Raw genomic sequence first — 11,050 nt, 5'->3', positions numbered from 1 at the left:
AGCCCACCCGCGGCGGGCGGGGCGAGCGCGGGGGGTGGGGGGCGGGGAAACAGAGGCCCGGACCCCGCCGGGGCGCTGTGGCGTGGGGTAGGACGCACACGGGTGGGCGGTGGGAGGCGGTCAACTCCCGTCCAACACCCTACCATGTCAGGCACGGGCCGTCCAGGAATTCTTGGAACCCTCTAAAACCCCTACTGGGAGTAGATGCGATGTTTCCCCTGTCGTACACATAGGGAAACTGAGGCTGGAGCTCACCAGGCTCTCGGGAGTGGGCTGGCCTCTGCTCTGGACAATGCCCCTCCTTCCCTGCTTGGGGGAGGGCAGCTGGCTGGCCCGGAGGGGTGCCTGTGTAGGTGGAGGGGGGTGGCTAGGCATACCCACCCTGAGAGGCACTCATGGACTCCTTGCCAGTAGTGAGAGGACAGGACTTTCTGTAAGATGGGGCCTCTCCCTGCCCACGCCACAGCAGCCTGGGGCCACCTAAGGGTCACCCCTTATTCCCAAGGTAGTCCTGAGACTGCCCTTTGGTCAACCATGCCCATCTAGCCTAGGGTTTCAGGCCAAGGGCCCAAGATGCACCTCTCAAAAGCCCAGTGGGTTTCTTGCTATCGTGGGCAAAGGGAAAGCAAGTCCCCTGGCTCCCCTGTGCTCCATGGGTGCCCTGGTGTTTGGTGACTGGGATCATCACTGTCAACATGCTGTTCTCATAAATGGGGAAACTGAGGGCTCGGGGGGGGGGGGGGGGGGGGAGGAGAGGGCCCACTGGAAGCCATGAGCGAGTATTACATTACAACAGGACCAAGAGCCAGCTGTTGATGGTCAGGCAAAGAGCCAGCACCTGTTAAAGCAGGTGCTGGTCATCTCTGCTTTATGGATGCAAAAGCTGACACTCAGAGAGATCAAGTGACCTGCCCAGGGTCACACAGCTTGTCTGTGGAAGAACTGCATTTCTAGCCCAGGTGAGTCCAAAAGCCATGTTCACTATTAGCCCCTCCTGCGCCCATGGATGGAGAAGAGGCAGGGGCATGCAAAGGTGCTCCACCTTGGCACCCCCTCCTTCCCCAGGGGTTTGTGGGCGCTGGGTATAGCGCCTAGGAGGGGCAGCAGCAGTGGGTGGGCGCTGGAGGGGCCGACTCCGATGAGGGGGTGCAGAGAGAGGCTTGGAGAGCTGAGGGCAGATACGCTGCCAAAGCAAACGGCCCCACATTCCTGGGAACCGCTCCGGCTCCCTCCCTGCTCTGGCCAAGAGCTCCACCCTCCTGGCAGCCCAGCAGCAGGGGCTGGGGGCAGGGGCAGATCCATCCTCCCGGCACCCCCTTCCTGACCAGGCAGCAGAGCAGGGCTCCAAGTACGGATCAGACCACAGGGCTCTCCTGCCCATTGTGACTGAGGGCAAGTCACCTCCCCATCTGAGCTTCATTGTCCTCACCTCTCAAATGGGATGACACTAACAGTAATATGACATCCCTCACTGGGTTTGGGGTAATGATGCAGACATCCTATGATTTCTTAATGTTTCCCATTCATACATAATATCTAGCAGTTAAAACAGTGCTAGGCACACACTAGGTACTTGATCAGACTTGAATTAATAGTCACCATGGCTGAAACCTCCGGCCTCTGGCTAGTCCAGAGCTGTGAGGACAGCTCTAGTGGGGATGTCCCCACACTCACTCCCACCTGGGCCCACATGACCTTCACTTGAAGGTGCCACTAAACCAGCGTGTCCCTCTCAGAAAGCCTCAGGCCTCTGCTGTCCTGTGCAGCGGCCACAGCTGACCCCAGCCACCTTCCAGAGCCCGACTGCATGGAGGACAGATGGAGGCCCTGGAGAGGCAGTGAGCGGGCCGGAAGGGGCAGCCTCCTCCCAGGACCCAGGGGACGGGCTTATCCTGAGGCCTCGCCCAGCAGGGCCCAGGAGGGGGGCCAGGGCAGGCCTACTTCCAGAAGAGCAAGGGGTTTGCCCTCCCTGGGAACCTCACTCAGCAGGCAGGCCCCTTTCCCCTCCCAAGATGGGCTTTCAGCCAGCCTCCTCCGCAACCCTCCAGTCCCCCATGGGGGCTCCCCAGGTTCCCCTGGGTGGGCAGACCCCCACCCAGGTGGGAGTGCAAGTGCCCCAGGTGACCCCAGCCAGGGATGAGCTCTCTGCCCTCAGCTCTGGGGGCCTCAGGAAAGCCCTCAGCAGGGCAGCACCTGAATAGGGGTGTGTGCCAGGGTCTTCCACTCAGGCATGTTAGGTAGCACTACCCAGAGCCAGGCGAGCTGGTCCCAGTCCCCTGAACGCCGACCCCTGGGTGTGGGGCCTCAGATGGGTCCCTGTTACCCTCTGTGAGCCTTGGGTGGAAATAGAGGTACCAGTATAAGGCACCAGCTCACTAGGGAAGGTGGGGACGGGGACCGCCCCGCAGGGAGAGCCTGGCCCAGCACTTGGCACACAGGAGGTACCAGCAACCAGGAGCCCCGAGGACTCTTGCTCCTGGCTCTGGGCTGGGGGTGCCCCATGCAATAACTTGGCCTGCCAAGGTTACCCATGTAGTTCAGGCAGTGCTGAAGCTGAAAGGCTCACAGCTGGCTCCCCCTCAAACAGCCCCCCCCCCCCAGGCCTGGCTTCCCAGGAGATGCACTTCCTTCCCAGGGCACCAGGCTGAGGGGGTGCGGGAGGAGCGACTCCCACATAGGCCCGGCCCACACGTGCACACTGCCACAGATGTGCTTGCCTGCCCAGCCTCGAGAGCCAGCCGGGCACAGGGGCCTCCCCTAGGCCTGGTGGCTTCCGGGCCCCCATCTCGACGGCCTCCACCCCCTACTGCCCGCCCGCCTGCAGCCACCTTTGCACAACTATGTCTGGTATTTTCCTGTCTGCCCAGCTTGCGGGGTGAGGGTGGCGGGGGTGCATGGGGCCATGAGCACTGCTGCGCCTGGGCCTCAGCCAGAGGCGAGCCCGCCAAGCAGCCCCCCGCGCCCTCCTCTGGGGTGGGAAGGGAAGGGCCGGGGCCGGGCCCAGGCTGCCCAGATCCCTGGGAGGGGCTGACATGGGGTTGGGGGAGCCAGACAGGGACACACACAGCCTTTGAGGCCTAGGCAAGAGCAGGCCAGGCCCTGCCAGGCAGCACTGCCACTCATGGTGGGCAGGCAGGGGCGGGCACCCCGCCAGAACCCTCTGGGGGCAGCAAAGGCAATGGACATGGATGGGTACCCACTGCACCCCAACATACAGGCATATGTGTGCGTGTCACACCTATGCTCAAACACTGTACACACAGGACGTAGCACGTGACTGGCATCAGGGGCTGGGACCCAGGAGTGAGGAGGAGCAGCAGGCATGAGGCCCACTCCCCAGAGGGAAGGAAACCCTGCACTTCCCCACCAGTCTGGCTGCAAGACACCCCACTGAGTACCTCCCGAGTCCGGGGCCGGGGGTGTCTCTTGCCCATGGCCCACTCCTCCCGCTACCCTGGGACGAGCACCAGCCCCACTGAACGGCCCCTGCCAGCCCTGGGCAAGGCGGGCAAGGCGGGCTCTGGACTTTGGTCCTTCCCTCCTTCTGCTTCATTTACACCATCGCTCAGTTATGCATTCCGACACCAGGGCCTCTACCCCGCTCAGTCTTGGAGGCCCGCAGGTGGACGAGGATGAAGGGCACCCTGACCTCAGCGAGGGCTGCTCCTGAACAGTGGGGACATGGGGGGGAGTGTTGGGGCAGTCGGAGCGTCATGTCCTAACTTGGTTTTCTATTGGGTTTTTTTTTTTAGTTTATTCATTTATTATTTCTGAGAGACAGAGAGAGAGCGTGCACAAGCAGGGTAACCAGAAAGAGAGAGAGAGACAGAATCTGAAGCAGCTCCAGGCTCTGAGCTGTCACCACAGAGCCCGACACGGGACTAGAACTCACAAACCGTGAGATATCATGACCTGAGCCAAAGTCAGACGCTTAACAAACTAAGCCACCCAAGTGCCCTCTAACCTGTTCTGAGGGCCAGACAGGCCGGTCTGCCTCCCGCTCACCATCTCCACTCAATCGTCCTGGCCCTGCAAATTAGACATTGCTCTGCCCATTTTCCAGAGGGAGAGATGGAGGCTTTGAGAGCTTCAGTCATCTGCCAAGGTCACACAGCTTATAAGGAGCACATCTTGGTGTTCACTTCCGGGTCCGAAGCCTACACTGTTTCTGGACCCAATGCTGTAGAGGCCTGGCGGGGGAAGGGGAGCTGGTGATGACCTTCAGCAAACCTGCCTCACTCAGAAGAGGAGGGGGCCCAAGAGGGAGGCTGGGCCAGGACCTGGAGGGCACCAGGGAGCCACAGAGTGTTCCACCTGGAAAGTACCCTCTTTCTTTCCAGCCCAGAGGCTCCTGTCCCCCAGCTCTCCCCTGCAGCACCTCCTTTTTCAGGATTTCCTTTCTCCCACAAGCTCGCTGCTTGCTCACCTCCTGGGTACCAGACCCTGGTGGCAACCTTCCACATTCTCATATTCTCCTCCAGCTTACCAGTCCCCTCCTTCCCCTTCTGCAGCAAGTCCGGCCTGATACATCCTCGCCAGCCTCACCCCTCGCAGCTGTACATGGGCTGCTCCTCCAGGTGCCTGACAGCTGAGCAGAGGACCTGCTTCTGTCCCCAAGCTGCTGAGGGCAACGCTCCAGCCCTGCAGCGGCCCCGTGCTGCCGGCCACACTCATCTGGGGTCCAAGTCCTCACCAATCCCACAATGTCACCAGATTTTTTTTTTTAAAGTTTATCTATTTTGAGAGAGCGAGCGAGCTTGAATGGGGGAAGGGGCAGAGAGACAGGGAGACACAGAATCCCAAGCAGGCTCCGCACTGAGGGAGGGGGCTTGAACTCACCAACTCGTGAGATCATGACCTGAGATGAAGTCGGATGCTCAACTGACTGACCCACTCAGGCGCCCCAATGTGAACAGCACTTAGCATACCTTGGGTGACTGACCCCACACACAGAGTGCCATACGCACTGCCCCCGACCTCTGGACCCAGGCACTTAACCCCCACACCTGTCATTCAGAGCCTCATTCCAAGAAGGGAGTCCTAGAGTAGGCGACAGCTTCCCGGAGCAGACAGACCCCTGCGCTCTTTCCCACGGCCCCCAGGCTCCTTCCACCACTGGGAACTGGGCAGGAATGCAAAGCGCAGGGGGTGCAGAGCCAGAAAACACGCCTGCCCTAGTCTGATACGGGCAAGGCTCTGAGCCTCGGTTTCCCCACCCAGGAAAGGACAGGGCTGCCCTAAAGTGAACTGCAGCCCCAGCACCCTAACCGCACCACCACACCTGCCCTCCGCTTTTCCTCAACACCTGGCACTCGGTGAACATCTGCAGAATGAATGAATCCGTTTGTGATGCCCACGAGCCACGTGAGGTGGGTAGGCATGGAGGGGCTGAGGCCTAAAGAAGGAAGTGGCTGGCCCCGAGCCAAGGTGAGGGGCAGGGTCTGGGCCTGGACGGATGGTTCCTCCTCCCTGTCAGGGCAAAGGGCCCAGGAGCAGACCTGGAAAAGGATGGGGTTCCAGCACTGAGGTGGTTCAGGTGGGGTGACAGGAAGGGCCAGCCCCCCCCCCCCCCAGCTTCTCTGCTGCCACCTCCACCTGGTGCCGGCATAGAACCCGCCCCAGAGCTGCCAGTGACCAGGCTCAGCAGGGGCCTTGCCCTGAACTCTGGACTCCATCTCCCTCTTCCTCCCCGCCACCCCGCCCCTCCCCTGCTTGTTCCCTCTGGGCAGCAGAGCAAGTCCAGAAGCTGGGGGCGGACTCCAAACCCCAAAGAAAACACCCACTGAGTTGGGCCCTGCCAGGCTCGGCCTTCTTTGGGCCCATGTCCGCTCGGAGGACCAGGTAGGGTGACTGTAGGTGTCCTGAGGTGGTGCTGGGGGCCTGGCCTCAAAGAGGGTGCAGCTGGCAGGCAGCCAGCCAGCAGTACTGGAGTTGGGGCGGGGGGAACTTTAGAACAGACAGGGCAATGGAGGGCCCCACAGCCGAGGGGAGGAGAGCATCACAGCTCACGGTCAGTCAGCTCGAAGGTGTGGGGCTGGGGGCTGGGGGCTCTGGACGCAGGAGGGAGTAGCCCAGGGGAGAAGGGCTCAGGCGGGCTGGGACTCGCCAGCCAAACCCAGAGGGACGACGAGGAGAAGGGAGGGAGAGAGGCTCCCTCCGGACGCAGGTGCCCACGTCATGCCCTCAAGCCCCTGCAGGGGACGGGGGTGGGGGCGCACAGGAGTGGAGCTGAGGGGATTCCCACCTTGAACTGACATGTCAGGGGCCAGGGCCAGACAGTCTTAAGCTCCAGCCCTCCTCTGTCCCTCCCTGACCCCAAGTGACCCCAGGCCGAGCCCCCAAATCTCTGAGTTTCAGTTCCCCCCCACCACCACAACTAGCCCCCACTGGTGGCCTCCTTACTCCCAGGGTCCCAGCGGGGCACTAGCCTGGAGATGAGACCCTCCGTCAGCTGGGCAGGATTGTTTTCCCAAGGCTGACTCAGGCAGCCCAGCAGTCTCCTGGGGCCTCTGTAGCCTCCCACCCGCCCTTGGCCATGACTGGAGGAGGGGGCCAGGGGCTGGGTCAGTCCCCTCCCCAGACAGCCATCTGCCAAGGCAGGAGTACGTGTGCACACACATGTCACATGCTCCACAGCGGGGCCCTCCCTGTGGCGAGTACTACCTGGCTTCCCAGGCTTTGAAGACAAAGGGCCCGAGGAAGCTGCAGCCTCTCCCCTCGCCCCCACCGGAGCACTCTCAGTCCCGCAGCCCATCCCCCACCGGGGGCATCTGGAGCAGATGGGAAGTCCCCCTCCCACCCTGACCCTGGAATCACTTCACATCCCTGTGCCCCCCAGGCTCCTCCCAGCCTGACCACCAGTTAACCAGAACCTTCCATCCCATCTGGGAGGGGGAGAAGGAGCAGAAGGCCAGAGCTCCCGCCCCTCAAGATGCCCAGAGCCAAAGCCTCTGTCCTGCCCAGCCTGAGGGAGCTGAGAGAGAAGCATCCTAGCCAGGATGGGAGGTCAAACCTCTGGGACTCCCTGGGGACCAGCTGTGTGGAGCACCCCACCCCGGGAGGGTCCCATAGCATCAGCGCTGGAATGGGAAGAAGGGCCAGGAACCCCTATGGACCTGGGCCAGACCTCACCTCCCGGATGGAGCCATCTGAAGCTAAGGGCAGAAGGGTGCCCGGGAAAGGGTGGAGGTTTGGGGCCCAGTGTCCACAGCTGCTGGGGCCAGCCTCGGCCCCCCTCCAGAGCAGGGTCCCCTCTCATCTCAGGCTGGGAACCTGGCCACCAGCTAGCCCTCCCCCAGCCACAGCAGACACTCGAGCCCAGATGCCCGCCGGCCCTTTTCCACCCTAGGCTCAGTCTCTTCATTTGTGAAACAGGGAGCAGGATCTTCCTCACAAGGTTAATGCTATTTCAGGTGACAGATGTCAACACGTGCAAAGTTCACTGAAGGCACCGTGCTGACTTTTTCCTAGAGTTGTTCCCCCTGTGCGGTTCTATCCTCCGATCCACTTCACCAGCCCCCTCCCCACCCCCCCAGGGACCTAGGCGGGCACATTTTCATTAGTTGGAGAGACACCAGGGGTTTCAAGCGCTGAGTTGGAACCCGGAGAGAACCCTGGGACTGTTCTAGGCTTCTAGGCTGTGCGCTTGCACAGGAGGCCCCCACCCCCACCCCCGCCCCGCAGCACATCCTCTCCTGTCCTGGCATCTGGCTGATCAGCAGAGCACTAGACACCCTAGGAAACACTGCGTCCCCGAGCTCCGCCTGAATCATCACCAGGGGGATGCTGATGTGTCCCAAGGGCCTTGGAAAAGCTGTGGTCCTCCACACGAGCCTAGGTGACAGGCTGGGGAAAGGCCTCAGGGGGGTGAAACCCCAGACCTGTCTGGGCCTGCCCATTTCTATGGCCCTTTCACAAGGGCGGCAACCAGGCACATGGGATCTACATCTTACCGGCTGGCCCTTAGGTGCCCCTCACCAGCCAGGGACACTCCCCACCTCTGGGTTAAGGGGGGGAACCACCTGGCACCTTTCAAGGGTCACCCTCTGGCCTCAGTCAATCTGTGTGAAATATAAAATGACAATAATAACCCTGAATGGAGGAAGGGGTAGAATCACAACCCTGAACGGAGAGAGGCTTCTCGGCAGCCTCCAAAAGGGCAGGGCCCGGGGCCTCTCCACTGCAGGCCGAGTTCCCCACTTGGGTGAGGGGTCTCCACGGTCTCCCTCTGGGACACAACCTGCAGGAGAGCTGGGAGCGGCCATCTTGTCCCCTCAAACCCCAGTGTGCCTCCCAGCACCAGGGCCCCACCCCAAACGCCTCCCAAAGAGCTTAACTGCAGGCCTCAGCCCCAACATCTGGTCCCCCAGCCACAGCTGTCGCCACCCTCCCTCATCCTGAGATTGCCCCAAACTCTGCCCAGCACCCTGTCCCCACCCCCTCGCCCAAGTAGGAAATTCAGATCCCAGGCAAGTCAGAGTCCCTGAAAATGCACATGGGAAAACGTCATCAGGAAAACACATTCTTCCTTCTATACCGCAGTTCAGACCCTGGGAGGATTAGGTGGCAGAAGACAGTGCCACCGCCGGGGGCCCAGGCCAGGCCAGGGAAGGAGGGGAGAGTGGGGGCCCCAAGGTGGGGCTGAGAGGGGTCTAGGCTCCCGGCAGGCCCTGGCCGAGCTCTGTCTTCCTGCAGGCCAGCTTGCCCTCCAAGGGCACTCCGGCAAGAGGAGCCCAGGCAGAAGGCATTACTGTTGCTACCCATTTGCAGCTGGCTTTTTAGAAACAACAAAAGCTTTGGGGGGACGTGGTTCACACAATTGTTTGAAATGAGGTTTTGGGATGTCTGTGGCATCCAGTTATTCATACTGGCTCCACCCACGGATAATTGAGAGTTGGCCTTTGTTGGCCTGACCCCCTTCTCAGTCCCCCCTCCGCTGCCCCCACTGAGTCTTCTCATGGACTCCAGCTAGGAAGCTCACCTTGTCTGACCTCCTTCTTGGTTTTGCAGATGAGGAAACCGAGACCCAGAAAGGGGAGGAGCCGGGCCAAGGACCCCAGGGAACTGGTGGCCTGGCTAAAACTCAAATCCAGGACATCAGATTGCCAGGCCAGGGGCTTTTCCCACTCATCCTCCAGGCTGTGGCCTGGCTCCAGCGAATCCCCCAAAGCCACTGACTCCAAAAGCAGTGGTGCCTGGAAGTGGGGTGACTCACTGTCTGGCTTCCTGGGGCACCCCCTCCCCATCAGTGAGGGAGGGACTGGCAGGTGTCCCTGTTTAGAGAGCCAGAAGCAGGGAGAGGCCCCCCCAGGGGACCTGGGCCAGGGTCACTCAGGGGCCGAAGCGCCCCAGCTGGAGGGATTTAACACCAAAGGTCAAAGGTCACAGACAGGGAAGGGCGGGCAGGCACTGGGGGTCAGAGGGTCAGCGCTAATGGCAGCTCCGGAAAGGAGGGGGAGGGGAAGGAGCTAAGGAAAACAGGGCTGCTTCCAAGGGGTCCCCAACCCCCTGCTTCTGCTTGGCTGGTTGCAGAGAGGGCCAAAAAGAGCTCTGGTAGGGCTTGTAAAATGGGCTGGGCTGGGGCTTGGAGAGGGGTGTCCGGGGAAGGGCTCCCCAGGTGCAGCCCCTCCCCCAGAGTAGGCCAGGGCCAGCTGGGAGGCCCAGCCCAGACCCAGAGGGGAGAAGGAGGAGCAGAGGGGGAAGGCTCCGAGGTCACGGGGAGGGATGGAGGGATGTGTGGGCTGGGTGGAACAGCTGTGGCACTGTGGCACAGGGAGTCGGGCTCGGAGAGGGCTGGGTGGGGGGTGGACTCTAGGGGCCAGTTTCCCCTTCCCTGAGTTTGGGAGCTGGGGAGGCCTTGGGGGGGCAGAGTGTCTCCTGGCTGTCCTCTAGCTTCAGCTAAGCCCCAGCTTCCCTCCAGGATGCCAGGACCAGGCGTGGGAGACCCTCAGGATGGCTGCCTCTAAAGACCACAGCTCTGCCCCTGTCCCTGGCCAAGACCAAGAGCCACGATGAGAGCCCAGGCCTTGGCCAGGTCCCAGGCTGGCCTGGCTGCCCCCTCAGTGTCAAGCGTTCCCTTCAGAGCCAAGATCCTGGGCTGTGATGGCCGGGGGCCCAGGGCTCCTCCCAGGATCCCTTCCCGCTTCCCAAGCCCCAGGGCAGGGCCAGGATCCCTGCAACCATCACTGCCTGGGGGTGGCCAGACCGGCCGGGCAATCCAGCACCGGCGGACAGGCGGCATGCTGCCCTGCTGTGGCCTGAGTACCCGACTGGCCAGGGCAGCGTGCCAGGGGCTCCAGGTGCCAGCTTGGATTCCAGCCCCATTCCAGGGGGCCTGCGGGAAAGCAGGGTGCCGGCATCTCCCTCCCTCGGGATGCACCTGCCTCACCCCCTCCCCCACTCCCTCCAGACCCTCCTTCAGGCGTGCCGGTTACCCCTGCCCTCTTCATGGTGCCAGGCTCTTCTGCTTCCACCCGGGCAGCAGTAGACGAACAAGTGCCAGACAGGGCTCTAGGTCCCAGTTCTGACGCGGCAGTACCCCCTGTCCTGACCCCCAGGGACGCGTCCCTCCCTCGGCCCGGGAAGGGCCAGGGCTAGCCAGGGGCAGCAGGGGGGAGACTTTCCGGGACAAGGGAGGAGACACCTTTCAAGCCCCGTTCTAGAAACCGCCCCGGCGCAGCCGCGGGAAGGGGCGGCTGCCCGGCTGCCTCAGACAACTTCGTGCCCAGGGTCCGGGGGTCCCCTCTCACCCCGCAGCGCGCCCCCCCCGCGGCCGCCCAACTTCCCCGCCTAAGTTTGCTCCCGCCCCGGGCCCGGCTGAGGCTCGGCCCGGCCTCCGGACGGAGGGAGGGAGGGAAGGAGGGAGGAGAAAGACGGAGAGACGGAGGGACGGGGTCGCGGAGCCGGCGAGGGAGGGAGCGCGCGAGCCAGCGAGCGAGGGAGCGAGCGCAGGGGCCCCGGCTAGGGCTCACAATGGCCCGGGGCGAGGCGCCGACGCGGGAGGAGAAGGCGACCACCGAGTCCCGCAGCCCCCCGCAGCCCCCGCGAGACA

This window comes from Suricata suricatta, chromosome 8 (assembly GCF_006229205.1).
Source record: "Suricata suricatta isolate VVHF042 chromosome 8, meerkat_22Aug2017_6uvM2_HiC, whole genome shotgun sequence".
Lineage (NCBI taxonomy): Eukaryota > Metazoa > Chordata > Mammalia > Carnivora > Herpestidae > Suricata > Suricata suricatta.
This window is presented reverse-complemented; position numbering follows the sequence as displayed.